At 42.9% G+C, this 18941-nt stretch overlaps 1 protein-coding gene across 1 annotated transcript in view; it reads right to left on the minus strand.

The window, feature by feature from the left end:
- The window catches only part of LOC130356315 (myosin-binding protein H-like), a 229518-nt gene that overhangs the window by 183925 nt on the left and 26652 nt on the right, over positions 1–18941 (minus strand). The gene's annotated exons all lie outside the window — the stretch shown is intronic.

Raw genomic sequence — 18941 nt, forward strand, 5'->3', positions numbered from 1 at the left:
TTTGCCCTGTACATTCACATGGGGGGGGGGGGGGGCACCCCAAACCTTCAGCTGTTGCAAAATGACAACTCCCAGAATGCACTGAACGACCGTACATGCTGGGAGTTGTAGTTTTACAACAGCTGTAGGCACACTGGTGGGGAACCACTGAGTTAGGAAACAGACTCTAGCTCAGTGTTTCCCAACCAGTGTGCCTACAGCTGTTGCAAAACTACAATTCCCAGCATGCCTCGACAGCCTGGGCATGCTAGGAGTTGTAGTTATGCAACAACTGTGGAAGAACAGTTTGGAGACCGCTAAGTAGCCCTCCATATGTTGCAAAAATACAACTCCAAGCATGCCCAGACTGTCCAGGCATGCAGGGAGTTGTAGTTCTGCAACATATGAAGGGCCAGATATTGCAGAACTACACGTCCAGCATCCCTGACTGTCTGGCCCTGCTGGGAATTGTACTTTTGCAACATCTGGAGGGCTACAGTTTGGAGACCACCGTATAGTGGTCTACAAACTGTGCCACTTCAGATGTTGCAAAACTACTCCCAGCATGCCCAGACAGTCAGTGCATGCTGAAAGTTGTAGTTTTGCAACATCTGGAGGACCACAGTTTCAAGACCACTACACAGTGGTCTCCAAACTGTGAACCTCCAGATGTTCCAAAACTACAACTCCCAGCATGCCCAGACAGACTTTTGCTGTGTGGTGTAGTTTTGCAGCTTTTAGAAGGCCACAGAGAAGATCACTTACCGCAATCTTCACTGCAGCCTTCTCCACACGCACTTTACGGCTGCCTTTCCTCCTGCTGCCGCCGCTGCTCAAAAATACCGCCTCCGCCGGTACGGGTAAGCCATGTTCCCCTTGCCGCCCGACAGGCTCTGATCAGGTCACCAGTGACACGACTGGCCCGGATCGCGGCAAATCGCTGGTGTGAATTGACCTGCGATTTGCGGCGATCGCAAACCCGGGGTCTTAGGACCCCCCTAGGCATTGCCACAGGATGCCTGCTGATAGATATCAGCAGTCATCCCGGTCCAATCACCGCCCGGCGAACTGCGGTGATCAGAAATACAGAGGGCGTATGGATACGCCCTCCGTCCTTAAGTGACGGGACGCGAGGGCGTATGCATAAGCCCTTCGTCACCCAAGAAGTGTAAGACTAAGACAATTTTATTTTTACGTTTTCGTTTTTTTCTCCTAGTCTTCAAAAAATCATAACTCTTTTATATTTTCATTCACAGATTAGTACGAGGGCTTGTTTTTTGCGAAACCAGTTGTCCGTTGTAATGCCATCACTCACTTTACCATATAATGTATGGCGCAACCAAAAAAAATACTATTTGTGTGGGGAAATTAAAAAGAAAACCGCAATTTAGCAGATTTTGGAAGGTTTTGTTTTCACGCCGTACAATTTACGGTAAACATGACATGTGTTCTTTATTCTTTGGGTCAATACGATTAAAATGATACCCATGATAACATCGCAAACTGTTTAACCAAATTAGTATGATTAAAATCCCCCTATTTTGAAGACCTATAACTTTTTCATTTTTCCATATAAGCAGCGGTATGAGGGCTAATTCTTTGCGCCGTGACCTGTACTTTTTGTTGATCCCATATTTGCTTATATAAAACTTTGAATACATTTTTTATAAAACATTTTTGGGAATAAAAGGTTATAAAAAAAAAAAAAGTCCAAAATAGCTGCTTTTTTTTAAACGTTTGTGCCAATCACCGTACAGTATCATTAACATTTTATTTTAATAGTTGGGATATTTACGCATGCGGCGATACCAAATATGTATATCAAATTTATTTTTACACTTTTTGGGGGTGAAATCTGGAAAATGGGACAATTTACGTTTTTATTGGGTGAGGGGGGGGGTTAAAATTTTACTTTATTTTTTTTTTTTTTACACTTTAATCATTCGATTGCTTATACTGTTCAGTATTATGCATAGGACATAGCACTGATCAGTATTATCGGTCATCTTCTACTCTGGTCTGCTCAATCACAGAACAGAGCAGAAGACCCGTGGAAGGCAGAAGAGGCAGGTGAGGGGACCTCTGTCTGCCGTTCTGGACGATCGGATCGCCGCAGCGCTGCGGGCGATCCGATCATTCATTTTAGTGTCCGCAATGCTGCAGATGCCGTGATGTGTATTGATCACGGCATCTGAGGAGTTAATGGCGGACATCCGCGATCGCCATTACCGGCGGGTCCCTGGTGCTCGCGGTTATGCATAAGATGTAAATGTACGTCCGGGTGCGTTAAGTACCAGCTCATCAGGACATACATTTACGTCCTGCGTCGTTAAGGGGTTAAACCTCATTCACTACTTGGATGTCCAGACACGCCAAGTCAGCTTGTAACCTATGCACCTATTCTATAGGCTGTACCATGCTACACAGCTTGGAGTCATCTGCAAAGATAGAAACAGAGCTGATAATATCATCCTCTATTTCATTAGTAAATAAGTTAAACAGAAGCAGGCCCAGTACACTGGGGTACACCACTAATAACCAGAAACCAATCAGAGTACAAATCATTGACCCCCAACTCTCTGGGGACGGTCCTTAGCCCCTTGGAGACGGAGCCCATTATGACCCTAAGGACGGGAGCATTTTTTGCAAATCTGACCACTGTCGCTTTAAGCATTAATAACTCTGGGATGCTTTTACTTTTTGTGACATATTCTACTTTATGGTAGTGGTAAATTTTCGTCAATACTTGCATCATTTCTTGGTGAAAAATGTGAAAATTTTATGAAAAATTTGAAAATGTAGAATTTTTCTACCTTTATAAGGAAAATAGACATTCCAAATAAATTATATATTGATTCACATATACAATATGTCTACTTTATGTTTCCATCATAAAATTTACGTGTTTTTACTTTTGGAAGACACCAGAGGGCTTCAAAGTTCAGCAGCAATTTTCAAATTTTTCACAAAATTTTCAAAATCTGAATTTTTCAGGGACCAGTTCAGTTTTGAAGTGGATTTGAAGGGTCTGCAAATTAGAAATACCCCACAAATGACCCTATTATAAGAACTTCACCCCTCAAAGTATCCAAAATGACATTCAGTAAGTTTGTTAACCCTTTAGGTGTTTCACAGGAATAGCAGCAAAGTGAAGGAGAAAATTCTAAATCTTAATTTTTTACACTCGTATGTTCTTGTAGACCCAGTTTTTGATTTTTTTCAAGTGGTAATAGGAAAAAAAGCCCCCCAAAATTTGTAACCCAATTTCTCTCGATTAAGGAAATACCTCATATGTGTATGTCAAGTGTTCGGCGGGCGCAGTAGAGGACTCAGAAAGGAAGGAGCAAGAATGGGATTTTGGAGAGTGAATTTTGCAGAAATGGTTTTTGGGGGGCATGTCACATTTAGAAAGCCCCTTTGATGCCAGAACAGCAGAAAACCCCCACATGGCATACCATTTTGGAAACTACACCCCTCAAGGCACGTAACAAGGGGTCCAGTGAGCCTTAACACCTCACAGGTGTTTGACGACTTTTCGTTAAAATCGGATGTGTAAATGAAAAAAAAAATGTTTTCCCTAAAGTGCAGTTTTTTCCCCAAATTTACCATTTTTACAAAAGGTAATGGGAGAAAATGCCAGCCAAAATTTGTAACCCCATCTCTTCTGAGCTCTGCTGGCACACTACAATGCTCAGAATAGAAGGCGCGCCATTGAGCTTTTGGAAAGAGAATTCGTTTGGAATGGTAGTCAGGGGCCATGTGCGTTTACAAAGCCCCCCGTGGTGCCAGAACAGTGTACCCCCCCACATGTGACCCCATTTTGGAAACTACACCCCTCACAGAATTTAATAAGGGGTGCAGTGAGTATTTACACCCCACTGGCGTTTGACAGATGTTTGGAACAGTGGGCTGTGCAAATGAAAAATTATGTGGGTATTGGGTATGTGGGTATTTATGTTTTTGCGTTTATGTCAGAACCGCTGTAAAATCAGCCACCCCTGTGCAAATCACCAATTTAGGCCTCAAATGTACATGGTGCGCTCTCACTCCTGAGCCTTGTTGTGAACCTGCAGAGCATTTTACGTTCACATATGGGGTATTTCCATACTCAGGATAAATTGAGTTACAAATTTTGGGGGTCTTTTTTTCCTTTTACTGCTTGTGAAAGGCTTATGGGGCAACACCAGCATGTTAGTGTAAATTTTTTTATTTTTTTTTTACACTAACAGGCTGATGTAGCCCCCAACTTTTCCTTTTCATAAGGGGTAAAAGGAGAAAAAGCCCCCCAAAATTTGTAGGGCAATTTCTCCCGAGTACGGAAATACCCCATATGTGGCCCTAAACTGTTTCCTTGAAAAACGACAGGGCTATGAAGTGAGAGAGCGCCATGCGCATTTGAGGACTAAATTATGGATTGCATGGGGGTAGACATAGGGGTATTCTACGCCAGTGATTCCCAAACAGGGTGCCTCCAGCTGTTGCTAAACTCCCAGCATGCCTGGACAGTCAGTGGCTGTCCAGAAATGCTGGGAGCTCTTGTTTTGCAACAGCTGGAGGCTCCGTTTTGTAAACACTGCCGTACAAAAGTTTTTCATTTTTATTGGGGGGGGGGAGACAGTGTAAGGGGGTGTATATGTAGTGTTTTACCCTTTAGTTTGTGTTAGTGTAGTGTAGTGTAGTGTTTTTAGGGTACATTCGCACTGGCGTGTTAAGGTGAGTTTCCCGCTAGGAGTTTGCGCTGCAGCGAAAAATTTGCCGCAGCCCAAACTTGAAGCAGGAAATTTACTGTAAACCTGCCTGTGTGAATGTACCCTGTACGTTCACATGGGGGGGGCAAACCTCCAGCTGTTGCAAAACTACAACTCCCAGCATGTACTGAGGAGTTGTACTTTTGCAACAGCTGGAGGCACACTGGTTGGAAAACCTTCAGTTAGGTTCTGTTACCTAACTCAGTATTTTCCAACCAGTGTGCCTCCAGCTGTTGCAAAACTACAACTCCCAGCATGTACTGATTGCCAAAGGGCATGCTGGGATATGTAGTTATGCAACAGCTGGAGGTACGCAACTACAACTCCCAGCAAGTTTTTTTAAACTTTTTTTTTTTTTTTATCTACTCTACAGGCTTAGTAGTGGAAGCTGTCTAATAGACGGAGTCCATTACTAAGCCAGGCCTTAGCATTAGTCCCAATTACAGCTAGCACTAACCCCAATTATCACCCCGGTACCCACTGCCACAGGAGTGCCCAGAAGAGCTGGTACAAACAGGTCCAAGGAATCAAAAATTGCACTCCTGGGCCAGAGTGGTAACAGGCTGGTGTTATTTAGGCTGGAAAGGGCCAGTAACAATGGTCCTTGCCCACCCTGGTAACATCAGCCTGCTGATGCTTGGTTGGTACCCGAGAATGAAAATACAGGGAACCCCACAAGTTTTTTGCATAATTATTTAAATAATTGAAAAAAAAAAAAAAACACGTGTGTTTCCCCCTATTTTGATTATCAGCCAGATGCCAACCAAGCTGCAACAGCCTGACGTTACCAGGATGGGCAAAGACCATTGATACTGGCCCTCCCTAGCCTAAATAACTCCAGCCTGTTACCGTCTAGGCCCAGGAGTGCCATTTTTGATGCTCCGGGCCTGTTGGTACCGGCTCTTTACCGGCACCCCTTGTGGTGGCAGGTATTGGGGTAAGAATTAAGGGTTAACGCTAGCTGTTTTTGGGGCTAATGCTAAGCCTCAGCTTAGTAATGGATTCCATATATAAGACGGCTTCCACTACTAAGCCTGTAAAGTAAATTAAAAAAACACAACACATTTAAAAACTTTTGTTCCAAAAAACACTCACCCCACAAGCCCTAGTTAACCATTTTATTTATATTAAAACAAAAGAACACAGGTCATCAACATAGTGCACCGAATACGAAGTAGTTCACAGGACACTGAGATCTGAATGAGAAGAAACAAAAAATCATGAAAAATAAGTTAGTACATTTATGGCGCTCTCCCCTGGGGAGAACACCCATGAAGCAAGGTTTCCAGACAGGGAGCCTCCTGTAGTTGCTAAACTACAACCCCCATAATTCCCAGACAGCCATTGGCTGCCTGATAATGATCGAATTTGTAATTTAGCAACAGCGAACCTTCAGTTTTGCCACAGCTGGAGGCTCGCTGTTCCTTAAAGGGGTACTCCGGGGCTTAGACATGCCTGATCACGGGGGGTCCTGCCGCTGGGGACCCCCGTGATCTTCCACGCCGCACCCCGTTAGAATTAGTCCCCGGAGCGTGCTTGCTACGGGTCGGATTACTGGCAATCATGGGGACGGAGCATAGTGACGTCACGCTCCGCCCCCTCAATGCAAGCCTATGGGAGGGGGCATGACAGCTGTCAGATAGTTTTCCAGCGGAGTACCCCTTTAAAAAGGTCCTTCCTAGTTCTTTATAGTTATTCTTTAGGGAGCTCCACCTACCATGTATTCTATCATTAGTTCCTGCGTGGACTACGACAGTTAGGTCTTTCCCAGCTGCCCCAATTAATTTGCCCACCCGTTCCACCACATGCCAAACCCTGGCACCAGGGAGACAGCATGGCATTGGGTTGAGGCGGTCTAGTTAACAAATTATTCTATGAGTCTTTCTGAATATAGAATCCCTACAACCACTAGCTGTCTTGGCCTACCTGCATTACAATGCCACTCACTACTAGTTGGACTGTTCCCCTGGCTGTTAGGGAGCCCAGTATCCACTAGGGTTGCCATTTCTGATACCGATTGCAGGTTTGGTATATTACATATTATATATACATATACACACACACACACACACACACACACACATACCGTATATGCCAGCGTATAAGACGACTGGGCGTATAAGACGACCCCCGACTTTGACAGTTAAAATATAGAGTTTGGGATATACTTACCGTATAAGACTACCCCTCCTACCGCTATGTACAGTACCTTATAGTTCCCCCACATTAGGTCGGCAGCATGTTCCCCCACATTAGGTCGGCAGCATGTTCCCCCACATTAGGTCGGCAGCATGTTCCCCCACATTAGGTCGGCAGCTCCCCCCCCCCACATTAGGTCGGCAGCTCCCCCCCCACATTAGGTCGGCAGCTCCCCCCCTACATTAGGTCGGCAGCTCCCCCCCCCCACTAGGTCGGCAGCTCCCCCCCCCCCCACTAGGTCGGCAGCTCCCCCCCCCCCCCCACAATAGTAGGCAGCTCCCCCCCCCCCCCACAATAGTAGGCAGCTCCCCCCACAGACATACAACTTCCAGCCATTTAGAGTGTATGGCTGGAGGCTGTATGTCTGTGTACTGCCCCCCACAGTGTTCCGGTCACCGCTCCTCCGGCCCGGGGTCACAATCTACTGCTATGGCCTATGGACCATAGCAGCAGTCCCGGGACCACAGGAGTGGTGATCGGAACACTGTAGATGACGCGCCGCCGGTCACTCACCAGGCCCCGGCCGCGCTCGTCCTCCTCCGGTCCTCCTGCGCCTCTATGGTTATACGCAAGGGACGTCACTGACATCCCATGCGTACAACCATAGAGCGGTGGAGAAGCGCAGAAGGACTGGAGGAAGACCGCAGGAGGACCGGAGGAGGACGCGCGGCGGGCGGGGAATGGTAAGTGACCTGCGGACATCCTTATGTCCCGAAAAGATTTTTCGGGACACAGGGATGTCCGGCATAGGAATACTTACGATTATCATGTCGGCTCCGGTGTGCGGCTGCAGGCGGGGGCCGGCCAGAGCATGTAAAAACTAATTCATGAATACTTAAAACCAGGGTGTCTCCAGCTGTTGTGAAGCTACAACTACCAGCATGCCCGGACAGCCTTTGCCGGTCCGGGCATGCTGGGAGTTGTAGTTTCACAACAGCTGGAGGCACCCTGGTTTTTAAGTATACAGTTATTAGTTTGTACATGCTCTGGCCGGCCCCCGCCTGCAGCCGCACACAGGAGCCGGCACGATAATCATAAGTATTCCTATGCCGGACCCCAATACCCGGCGTATAAGACAACCCCCGACTTTTCAGAAGAAAATTCGGGGTTAAAAAGTCGTCTTATACGCCGGGATATACGGTACATATATACACAGTGGGGATCAAAAGTTTGTATTAATGTGCATAAATAAGCCAAGGAAAGATGGAAAAATCTCCAAAAGGCATCAAATTACAGATTAGACGTTCTTATATGTCAACAAAACTTAGATTTTATTTCCATTATTTACACTTTCAAAATAACAGAAAAAAAAAATGTTGTCTGCAAAAGTTTGGGCACCCTGCAGAATTGATAGCATGCACTGCCCTCTTTGCAAAGCTGAGACCTGCCAGTGTCATGGATTGTTCTCAATCATCATCTGGGAATACCAGGTGATGTAAATCTCAAAGGTTTTAAATGCCCAGACTCATCTGACCTTGCCCCAACAATTAGCACCATGGGTTCTTCTGAGCAGTTGTCTAGAAATCTGAAACTGAAAATAGTTGACGTTCACAAAGCTGGAGAAGGCTAAAAGAAGATAGCAAAACATTTTCAGATGTCAATATCCTCTGTTCGGAATGTAATTAAGAAATGGCAGTCAGCAGTAACAGTGGAAGTTAAAGCAAGATCTGGAAGACCAGGAAAAATATCAGACAGAACAGCTAGCAGGATTGTGAGAAAAACAATTCAAAACACACATTTGACTGCACAATCCCTCCAGAAAGATCTGGCAGACACTGGAGTTGTGGTACACTATTCCACTCTAAAGAGATACTTGTACAAATACCTCTTCTACATCCTCACCACAAAAATCAGCATTTGAACTTTGCAAATGAAAATATAGACACGCCTGATGCATTTTGGAAACAAGTTCTGTGGACCGATGAGGTTAAAATTAAACTTTTTGGCCGGAATGAGCAAAGCTACGGTTGGAGAAGAAGGGGAACAGAATTTTATTAAAAGAACCTCTGTCCAACTGTTAAGCATGGGGGTGGATCAATAATGCTTTGGGTTGTATTGCAGCCAGTGGCACAGGGAACATCTCATGAGTAGAAGGAAAAATGGATTTAAAAAAAAATGTCAGCAAATTTTGGATGCTAACTGTGAAAAAGCTGAAGTTAAAGAGAGGATGGCTTCTACAAATGGATAATGATCCTAAACACACCTCGAAATCCATGGGGGATTACATCAAGGGGCGTAAACTGAAGGTTTTGCCATGGCCTTCACAATCTCATAACATAATTGAAAATCTATGGATAGACCTTAAAAGAACAGTGTGTGACAGACAGCCCAGAAATCTCAAAGAACTGGAAGACTTTTGTAAGGAGGAATGGGCAAAGATACCTCAAACAAGAATTTTAAGACTCTTGGCTGGCTACAAAAAGCGTTTACAAGCTGTGATACTTGCCAAAGGGGGCAGTACAAGATATTAACTCTGCAGGGTGCCCAAACTTTTGCAGACGCCATTTTTTTGTTTTCTGTTATTTTGAAAGTGTAAATGATGGAAATAAAATCTAACTTTTGTTCACATATTATAAGAATGTCTAATCTGTAATTTGATGCCTTTTGGAGATTTTTCCATCTTTCCTTGGCTTCTTTATGCACATTAATACAAATTTTTACCTGGGGTGCCCAAACTTGTGATCCCCTATATATTGGAAGATTTTGAATCTTCTCCTTCACTTTGCTGCTATTCCCGTGAAACACCTAAAGGGTTAACACACTTACTGAATGTCATTTTGAATACTTTGGGGGGGTGTAGTTTTTATAATGGGGTCATTTATGGGGTATTTTTAATATGAAGACCCTTCAAATCCACTTCAAAACTGAACTGGTCCCTGAAAAATATAGAGTTTGAAAATTTTGTGAAAATTTGGAAAATTGCTGCTGAACTTTGAAGCTCTCTGGTGTCTTCCAAAAGTAAAAACTCGTCAATTTTATGATGCAATCATAAAGTAGACATATTGTATATGTGAACCAAAAAAAAAATTATTTTGAATATCCATTTTCCTTACAAGCAGAGAGCTTCAAATTTCATCACATTTTGGGATTTTTCACCAAGAAAGGATGCATGTTACCATAAAATTTTACCACTATGTTAAAGTAGAATATGTCACGAAAAAAGTGTCTCGGAATCAGAATGATAACTAAAAGCATCCCAGAGTTATTAATGTTTAAAGTGGCAGTTTTTTTTATATATCAACTGGCTCCAGAAAGTTAAACAGATTTGTAAATTACTTCTATTAAAAAATCTTAATCCTTTCAGTACTTATGAGCTGCTGAAGTTGAGCAGTTTTTTTCTGTCTAAGTGCTCTCTGATGACACGTGTCTCGGGAACCGCCCAGTTTAGAAGCAAATCCCCATATCAAACCTCTTCTACTCTGCTCTGCTCTCTGCTGACATCTCTGCTTGTCTCGGGAACTGCACACTGTTGCCAGACAGAAAACAACAACTCAACTTCAGCAGTTGATAATTATTGAAAGGATTAAGATTTTTTAATAGAAGTAATTTACAAATCTGTTTAACTTTCTGGAGCCAGTTGATATATATAAAAAAAAAAAAGTTTTTTTCATGGAATACCCCTTTAAGGTGTAAAATGGCCGGGTCCTTAAGGGGTTAAAGGGGTACGCCGCCCCTAGGCATCTTATCCCCTATCCAAATGATAGGGGATAAGATGTCAGATCTCCGCGGTCCCGCTGCTGGGGAGCCCCGGGATCCCCGCTGCAGCACTGCGCTATCATTACAGCACAGAGCGAGTTCACTCTGCACGTAATGACGGGCAATACAGGGGCCGGAGCATCGTTACATCACGGCTCCGCCCCTCCTGACATCACGGCCCACCCCATTCAATACAAGTCTATGGGAGGGGGCGTGGCGGTCGTCATGCCCCCTACCATAGACTTGCATTAAGGGGACGGGCCGTGATTTCACGAGGGGCGGAGCCATGACGTCACGCTGCTCCGTCCCCTGTATCGCCCGTCATTACGCACAGAGCGAACTGGCTCTGTGCTGTAATGATAGCGGGGTGCCGCAGCGGGGATCCCGTGGCTCCCCAGCAGCGGGACCGCGACGATCTGACATCTTATCCCCTATCCTTTGGATAGGGGATAAGATGTCTAGGGGCGGAGTACCCCTTTAAGGGGTACTAATCATCTTATCCCCTATCCAAAGGACCCCTAACCCCTATATGTTCAGACTGCCGGCTGTGCTAGGCTTCGAAGTGGCCGTGGTTGTCACACCCCCTCCATTCATGTCTATAGTTGGGATGAAAATCTCCAGATCTGCCATAGAGATATATGGAGGGGGCGTGTTGGCCACAGCTTCGGGCTGTGGTCACCAGTAATGCAGTACAGAGCAGAGCTCTGTGCATGCGGATTACTGGGGGGGGGGGGGCGGGAAGGAGATCACAGTGGGTCCCATTGGCTGGATAGGGGATAAGATATCTAGTAGCAGAGTACCCCTTTAAATGTGCAGTTCATGATGAAAACTTGTTGTGCAAAATCCACTGCACAGTGGGAAATACACTGCCCGCCTGCAAACCTTACTGCACACACTTGGCTGCCGTGTGTTGCCATGTGTCTGCTCATAGGAGAATATGCAGCATATTTTCCTATGTGCAGCGGATTTCATGCAGCGTGAAATATGCTGTTTAAATGTAATGTGTGACCCTATCCTAAGGCCATAAAATAAATGGGTGTGTACAAAAAGCTGTTTTACTATTGTATTTAATGGAACACCTGTTGCACAGCTGTTACATGTAACATTACCCTAAAAGTATGAGCTGCTATTGATAACAGTCTTTCGCTGCTCCAGACCACACTATTCAGTCCCACACAGTGAACATATACATTTGGAAAATAGAACAATTGTAGTCACAACTGGCCCGCTGCCAGTATGCCACCGTTTAAACTGGAATCCCTTTTTGACAACGTATAGACTTAACATATGGCGATAAAGTCCCTAGCCAATGTTGTGTTCTTTGATTGGTAAGTAATGGCTTCAGGAAATACAGTTTATTCTAATATTAGTTTCTATGTTGAAAGTCTGCTTATACTTTAGGCAAAAAAATAATAAAAATGGATGCGTTTCTCAATACACTACTTGATGCAGTAAAAAAAAGGCATCAAATAAAGCAATTTAATTGGAATGCAAGAACGCAACTTCAGAAGCAAATGGCCTATCTATGAAGGTTTTCTTCTATAAATTATCAGAAACTCGTTTTTTTTTATCATTACAGGGTCTATCCAGCATTTAATAGGTTCTATATAGCATTTTACTTGAAACTAATTATTATTACATCTTTTATTAACAACATCAATGCTTACCTAGAAATTACCAACACTGTATCAATGTTCCTAACAATATAAAGCTTTACAGGGTATACAGTATTTTTTTTATCTCAGAACTATTATAATATGTAATATTTGAAACTGATTTTTTTTCTATATTCTAAAATTTAAGTATGATATAAAATTTCTATTACATAGTAACATGGTTCATGAGGTTGAAAAAAGACCAGAGTCCATCAAGTTCAACCTATATCCCTAATGAGTCCCTATTGAGTTGATCCAGAGGAAGGCAAAAAAAAAAAAATTAAAAAAAAACTCACACTAGAGGTAAAAATTCCTTCCAGACTCCAAATATGTAATCAGAATAAATCCCTGGATCAACCTTCTGTCCCTATAAATCTAATATACATAACCAGCGATGTTATTACTCTCCAAAAATGCATACAGACCCCTTTTAAATTCTTTTAGAGTTCCCCATGACCATCTCCTCCGGGAGAGAATTCCACAGTCTCACTGCTCTTACAGTAAAGAATCCCCGTCTGTGCTGGTGTAGAAACCTTCTTTCCTCTAGCCGTAGCCGTAGATGATGCCCCCTTGTTATAGATACAGTCCTGGGTATAAATAGATCATGGGAGAGATCTCTGTACTGCCCCCTGATATATTTATACATAGTTATTAGGTCGCCCTTAAGTCTTTTTTCTAAACTAAATAACCCTAATTCTGATAATCTTTCTGGGTACTGTAGTCCTCCCATTCCCCGTATTACTCTGGTTGCCCGTTTTTCAACCCTCTCTATATCTTTCTTGAACACTGGTGCCCAGTACTGTACACAGTATTCTATGTGTGGTCTGACTAGTGGTTTGTACAGCGGTAGAATTACCATTGTGAACCTTGTCACACAACTTTTCTCTATACAAGGGGTTTACTTGAAATACAACTCTCACTTCTATTTTTAAACAGTACAGTTTGCCATCATCCATGTGAGGATATATCTTTGCAAGGTAACACTAGAAATAGCTAGGCCATGGGTCTAACTTGAACCAGCAAGATCACCTGCAACATATTACATATTCTTCTTTGTAGTGTGGCACCATAGGCAATCTTTTATTTTATTTTATGTGCATGAAAATTAAAGCCAAAATCTATTATACTTCATTTAGGCTACAATACTCATAGTAGTTTCAGTCTTATTGGAGTCTAACAAATTTCTCAGCAGTTTTTTAACTTTTTTTCAGCTACCCTTGGGCTAAGTTTCCACTTAGGTTTTTTGGGGCGTTTTGCCCCCAAAAAACGCCAAATCGTCCGCATGGCTTTTTTCCGCTGGAAAAATGCTGTGGTCAGATGTTAGCAGGGATTCAATGGGGAAATGCAAAATGCCAAACCTACTTTGCGTTTTTGGGTTTGGCATTTTCTTCCCTGACCCCTGCTGCGATCTGGTAGTTTTTCCAAATTGCAGCAATGCTGAGACTATGGCGTTTTAAAAGGGGTACTCCCGTGGAAACTTTTTCTTTAAATCAACTGGTGCCAGAAAGTTAAACAGATTTGTAAATTACTTCTATTAAAAATTCCTAACCCTTCCACTACTTTTTAGCGGCTATATACTACAGAGGGAATGCTTATCTTTTTAGATTTCTCTGATGTGAAATCCCCATAGCAAACATATGCTGCTCTGGACAGTTCCTAAAATGGACAGCAGAGGTCAGCAGAGAGCACTGTGGTCATGACATCAGAGAAATCTAAAAAGATAAGCATTTCCTCTGTAGTATATAGCCCCTAAAAAGTACTGGAAGGATTGAGATTTTTTAATAGAAGTAATTTACAAATCTGTTTAACTTTCTGGCACCAGTTAAAAAAAAAAAAAAAAAAAAAAGTTTTCCACAGGAGTACCCCTTTAACCCCTTAAGGACCAAGGACGTACCGGTACGTCCTTGGTCCTGCTCTTCTGATATAACGCGGGGTTACACAGTAACCCCGCGTCATATCATGGCGGGCCCAGCGTCATAGTGAAGCCGGGACCCGCCTCTAATAGCGCGCAGCGCCGATCGCGGCGCCGCGCGCTATTAACCCTTTAGCCGCGCGCTCAAAGCTGAGCCGCGTGGCTAAAAGTGAAAGTGAAAGTTCCCGGCTAGCTCAGTCGAGCTGTTCGGGATAGCCGCGGCTAATCGCGGCATCCCGAACAGCTGACAGGACAGCGGGAGGGCCCCTTCCTGCCTCCTCGCTGTCCGATCGCCGAATGACTGCTCAGTGCCTGAGATCCAGGCATGAGCAGTCATCCGGCAGAATCGTTGATCACTGGTTTCTTATGAGAAACCAGTGATCAACATAGAAGATCAGTGTGTGCAGTGTTATAGGTCCCTATGGGACCTATAACACTGCAAAAAAAAAGTGGAAAAAAAAAGTGAATAAAGATCATTTAACTCCTCCCCTATTAAAAGTTTGAATCACCCCCCTTTTCCAATAAAAAAAAAAAACACAGTGTAAATAAAAATAAAAATAAACATATGTGGTATCACCGCGTGCGGAAATGTCCGAATTATAAAAATATATCATTAATTAAACCGCTCGGTCAATGGCGTGCGCGCAAAAAAATTCCAAAGTCCAAAATAGTGCATTTTTGGTCACTTTTTATATCATTTAAAAATGAATAAAAAGTGATCAATAAGTCCTATCAATGCAAAAATGGTACCGTTAAAAACTTCAGATCACGGCGCAAAAAATGAGTGCTCATACCGCCCCATACACGGAAAAATAAAAAAGTTATAGGGGTCAGAAGATGACAATTTTAAACGTATTAATTTTCCTGCATGTAGTTATGATTTTTTCCAGAAGTCCGACAAAATCAAACCTATATAAGTAGGGTATCATTTTAATCGTATGGACCTACAGAATACATATCAGGTGTCATTTTTACCGAAAAATGTACTACGTAGAAACGGAAGCCCCCAAAAGTTACAAAACAGCGTTTTTTTTTCAATTTTGTCGCACAATGATTTTTTTTCCCGCTTCACCATAGATTTTTGGGCAAAATGACTAACGTCATTACAAAGTAGAATTGGTGGCGCAAAAAATAAGCCATCATATGGATTTTTAGGTGTAAATTTGAAAGAGTTATGATTTTTTAAAGGCAAGGAGCAAAAAACGAAAATGCAACAACGGAAAAACCTCCGGTCCTTAAGGGGTTAAGCAAAAATGCCATGGTTTCAGCATCCTCGGAGAGGAGGAGCGATGCATAGCATCCCTACTTCCCTCTGGAGCCATACAGCATTTTCCAGTGCAGCATGCTGCGCTGGAAAGTGTCCGTGCAGATCGCGACTTCAGCTGTGCTCACGGCTACAGAGCCGGGAGAACAGCTGATGCTGAGCAGTAGATATACGTCGTATATCTACTGCCCAGCGAGAACTACAGACAGGAGCCAGGCTGGTAAGGGTGTGAGGCTCTGTTCACATTATAAGTTTTTTATAATGTGAACAAACCCTTCTGCCAGTGTCTTCCCAGACAGCGAGACTCCAGCTGTTGCTAAACTACAACTCCCAGCATGCCCAGACAGCCAAAGGCATGCTGGGAGTTGTAATTTTGCAACAATTGGAGGCTCTCTGTTTGGGAACACATTTCACTATGGGCACTATCCCCAGCGGAGAGCAACAAAAATGTCCTAACCCATTTTTTGCGTTTCTTTTTTCTTCTCGCTTCAGATTCATGTATGCAGAGGATTACGGCGGATTTGGTGGATTACTGCGGATGAACTGGATTTTTTTATTTTAATAAAATGGTTACAGAGGGCTGTGTGGGAGTGTTTTTTAAAATAAAATAATTTTTCCAATGTGTTTTTTTTTCTTTTTTAAATAGAATTTTCAGGCTTAGTAGTGGAAGCTGTCTAATAGATAGAGTCCATTGCTAAGCTGGTGCTTAGCATTAGCACCAAAAACAGCTAGCACTAACCCCCAAATATTTTTCTGGTACCCACCAACCCAGGGGTACCGGAAAGAGCCCGAAACGTCAAAAATGGCGCTCCTGGGCCTAGGCGGTAACAGGCTGGTGTTATTTAGTCTGGGGAGGGCAAGTAACAATAGTTCTCACCCACCCTGGTAACGTCAGGCTGTTGCTGCTTGGTTGGTATCTGGCTAAGAATAAAAATATGCGTTTTTTCCCCATAAATAAATACATTTAAAAAATGCATTGGGTTCCCCATATTTTTATTCTCAGCCAGATATGAACCAAGCAGCAACAGCCAGATGTTACCAGGATGGGCGAGGACCATTGTTACTGGCCCTCCCATTCCAAATAACGCCAGCCTGTTACCCCCTAGGCACAGGAATGCCATTTTTCACGCTCCGGGCCTGTTGGTACAGGCTCTTCCCGGTGGGGTGGTGGGTTCCGGGGTAATATTTGGGGGTTAGCGCTACCTGTTTTTGGTGCTAATGCTAACCTCCGGCTTAGTAATGGATTCTGTCAATAAGACGGCTTCCACTACTAAGCCTGAAAATTCAATTTAAAAAAAAAAAACACAACACATTGGAAAAATTATTTTATTTTAAAAAGCACTCCCCCCACAGCCCTCGTTAACCACTTTATTAAAAGAAAAAAATCCAGTTCATCTGCAGTAATCCACCAAATCCACCGTAATCCTCTGCATGCACAAATCTGAAATGAGAAGAAAAAGCATAAAAAAATGGGTTAGGACAATTTTGGCGCTCTCTGCAGGGGAGAGCGCCCATAGTGAAATGTCTTCCCAAACAGAGAGCCTCCAATTGTTGCAAAACTACAATTCCCAGCATGCCCAGACAGGCATGATGGGAGTTGTAGTTTAGCAAAAGCTGTCCCTGTCTGGGAAGACACTGGCAGAAGGGTCTGTTCACATTATACAAAACGTACTGTAACTCCGCCCCCTAATGAAATCATCACTAGGCGGCGGAGCTACACAGACCCGGCAGGGACAGGGAGGTAAGTGGACCTTGTGTTCTGTATACAGTATAAACAGCTATCTATAGATAGATAGCTGTATATCCTGTATACTGCCCAAAGGGGCTATAGGAGCAGGGAGTCCTGTCAGTTTAGTGACTGGATTCCCAGCTCCTGTATAGCAGAACTGGGCGGTATGACCACAAATGCATATCATGGTATTTTTGAAAGTTATGGCAGTTCCACGGTATTTAACAGATTTCACCCCCCCCCCGAGGAACTAATCATATATGACCCCCAGGCGCTGCTGTATTTCTCTAAACCCCCCCCACACACACACACACACCCCTCCCCTCTCCTCCAGGCCGCGGCACTTTAAAATGAATGACTTGCGGGCTTACTCTTCCTTTGGGCGGACAGCGTTATCTGCCGCCAGGCATGAGAGCCCTCCCTCATAGGGTATTCTGCCATATCCCCATCTGTGCTACTAATTAGGACATAAGGGAATCATTAATTTCTAATGATAATTTGTTTTCCCTTAGGCCTAACATCTGCAACAGGCTCCATTGAAGTCAATGTTATGGCAGATTTTCCTTAGTGGAAATTCAGCTGCAGAAAGTCTGCTGCGGAGAGCCCACTCCAGTTCAAACTCGCAACAGTAAACATGCTGCTATCTCGCAATAAAATCCACCCGTGTGGGATTCAGTCTAGTGTACCATGCTCTTGAGAAGAAAAAGAAAAACAGCGTAAAGGACACAGCCAATTTTCATTTTTGCTGTTTTGTTTTTCCTCCTCACCTTTTAAGAGGCATAACTTATTTTTTTTCAACCACAGAGCTATATGAGGGATATATATATATATATTTTTTTTTTTTTTACAGCATTGATTGTATTTTAAACCTTTTATTTTACCTTAATTTGTATGGCGAAGCAAAAAATATCTTTTTTGTGTGGGAAATAATATATTTTTTGTGGGGTTTTGTTTATACACAGTTCACTTTATGGTAAAAGTGAAATGTTATTTTTATTCTGTACGTCAATACGTTACATATTTCTATTATTGTACTAAAAATAGCTCCATATACAAGGCTGTATAAGGACTAATTTTTCACTCAATTAAGTTTTTGTAGTTTTATTGTGGTTCCATCACTTTTTATTAATTTTTTTCGGACACATCGTGTAACCATAATTCAGCAATATTATATTTATTTATGAAAAGAGAAAAGCTATCCTGCTATCCATACCATCTCCACTTTTCTGTACCTGTCATTTTACTGCCAATTTTCTTTGCTATGGCTTTAAATTGTATGTCAGATTTTTGATATATGTTAAAGGCGTACTCCCGTGGAAAACGTTTTTTTTTTTTTTAAATCAACTGGTGCCAGAAAGTTAGACAGATTTGTAAATTACTTCTATTAAAAAAATCTTAATCCTTCCAGTACTTTTTAGGGCCTATATACTACAGAGGAAATGTTTTTCTTTTTGGATTTCTCTTAGGTCACGACCACAGTGCTCTCTGCTGACATCTCTGTCCATTTTAGGAACTGTCCAGAGCAGCATATGTTTGCTATGAGGATTTTCTCCTGCTCTGGACAGTTCTTAAAATGGACAGCAGAGGTCAGCAGAGAGCACTGTGGTCATGACATCAGAGAAATCAAAAAAGATAAGCATTTCCTCTGTAGTATATAGCCCCTAAAAAGACGGATTAAGTAATTTACAAATCTGTAACTTTCTGGCACCAGTTGATTTAAAAAAAAAAGTTTGCCACAGGAGTACCCCTTTAAATAAAC

This window comes from Hyla sarda, chromosome 2, assembly GCF_029499605.1.
Source record: "Hyla sarda isolate aHylSar1 chromosome 2, aHylSar1.hap1, whole genome shotgun sequence".
Taxonomy (NCBI): domain Eukaryota; kingdom Metazoa; phylum Chordata; class Amphibia; order Anura; family Hylidae; genus Hyla; species Hyla sarda.